This window comes from Myotis davidii, unplaced genomic scaffold (genome assembly GCF_000327345.1).
Source record: "Myotis davidii unplaced genomic scaffold, ASM32734v1 scaffold4, whole genome shotgun sequence".
Taxonomy (NCBI): Eukaryota; Metazoa; Chordata; class Mammalia; order Chiroptera; family Vespertilionidae; genus Myotis; species Myotis davidii.
The window spans coordinates 247,052-248,982 of NW_006294707.1; the positions used below are offsets into that span (position 1 = coordinate 247,052).

At 52.8% G+C, this 1,931-nt stretch overlaps 1 protein-coding gene across 1 annotated transcript in view; it reads left to right on the top strand.

Annotated features, from left to right (window-relative positions):
- Nucleotides 1-1,931, top strand: part of IP6K3 (inositol hexakisphosphate kinase 3) — a 32,665-nt gene that overhangs the window by 25,517 nt on the left and 5,217 nt on the right. The gene's annotated exons all lie outside the window — the stretch shown is intronic.

A 1,931-nucleotide genomic window follows, 5' to 3' on the forward strand; every position in this document is an offset into this window, starting at 1 on the left:
GGAGCATCAGAGGCGCCCCTCTTTCCTCGGGAAACACATCCTGTCTGATGCGCTGCGTCTTTTAAAGAGCGCCTCTCAGGACAGTGGTGCCAACAGTCTTGGGCAGCTGAGGCCATAGTGGCCACACGGTCCTGCCCGCGTGGAGAGCAGAGCTTTGAGGACCGTGTGTGCGCAGGGGCTGGGAAGACGGGAGGAAGAGTTCTCTGTCGATTCCGCGTTTTCTGAACGATAAAGCAGATTCCTCCTTCCCGGATACTTCCCGTAAGGCAGTCTGTCTCCAAGTTGTGTTTTTGTGGGTTTTTTAATATATTTTTATTGATTTCAGAGAGGAAGGGAGAGGGAGAGAGAAACATCAATGATGAGAATCATTGATCAGCTGTCTCCTGCATGCCCCATACTGGGGACTGAGCCCACAACCTGGGCATGTGCCCTGATGAACTGTGACCTTCTGGATCAGAGGTTGATGCTCAACCACTGAGCCACAACAGTGGGCATTTCTCTGAAGTTGGTTTTTTAAAAAAATATAATTTATTGATTTTTTTTTACAGAGTATTCCGCGTTCTCTGAACGATAAAGCTGATTCCTCCTTCCCAGATACTTCCTGTAAGGCAGTCTGTCTCCAAGTTGTGTTTTTGTTTTTTTAATATATTTTATTTTTTTTACAGAGAAGAAGGGAAACGCCCTATCCACTGAGCCAAACCGGTCAGGGCTCTCTGAGGTTTTTTTTGGACGTTCTCTCTTCTTACGCCACTTTTTCTGCTTCTTGCTATTTGTTCTGGTTAACAAAACGGGAAGGTTACAACCTAAGCCCTGGCGAAGGAATGGTTACCTTTTATTGCCCCAGACCCCACACTTTATTTGTGCTGCTCCGGTGTGGCTCATGCTCTGGTGTGGCTCCTTAATTGAAACTGCCGCCCACGAAGCGGAAGCCGAGTCTGTAAAGTGGTCGCACAGAAGCTCGGAACACAGACCTCGGGAGCAGCAGTGTGCCGAGCTGGGGTGGAAACGGAATCTCTCTGGGCCCTCTGAGACGGATTTGATGTGTTTGGAAGGTGGTGCCTGGCATGTATGGCTGATGGCTGATTTAACAGCCATCCCCAACCCTCCAAAGGCAACACCAAGTCTATCCTATCTTCCTGACATTTTCCACACTGGTTTTCTATAAACGTATCATGTAATCTGAAGCCAGGACAGGCCTGAGACACTGTGTTGGCCAGGTACGCGCAGCCTTTCCCAGGTGTGCCAAGCTGCCAAGTCATCCTCTGGCCAGGCCCGCTACCGGCCCCAGGTCAGCCTCTGCTGCCGCCTGTGCCGTCTGAATGACGTGGGGCCGCTGCCACTGTCCCCCATCAGTGCCTCTTCCCTGCTCCCATCTGGTGGCCCAGACATGACAGGGGGCAGGAAAGACGCTGGTGCCAGGGTGCGGAGCCATAGCCCCAGAGCTGCTGGCCCCCCTCTGACACCCAGGCTCCCCTCAGCTGCACGGACACCCCCAAACTCCATCTACCCCTGATCTGGCCCGTCTCTAACTTCAAAATATTCAGCCCACTCTACCCAAGAGCCATTATTGTTTCCTTGGGATCCCCAGAGAAAGGACTTCATCAACTTCGTGGGGAAATGTAATCTAGTTGGCTTTCCAAGGCCATTGGCTATGACTTCAGCTTCCTCGCTTGGGTTTGCTAATGTCTGAGGAGGCCCGAAGCCAGGGTTTAAGTCATGGTTTGGGGTTTACACTGGACATTTGCACGAAAGGAGATCCAGCCCTTTTCCTCGTGGGTGGGGGTCGCCTCTGAGGGTGAAGGGTCTCTGACCCTGGTCCCATTAGAGCTTGTGCGGGAAGCAGCGCAGATGTAAAGCTGAAGGGCGCAGAGGAAGCTCCCGTTCTGTGCGTCTCAGCGTCCTTACCCCTCTCCCCCGCCCCCCCCCCCCCC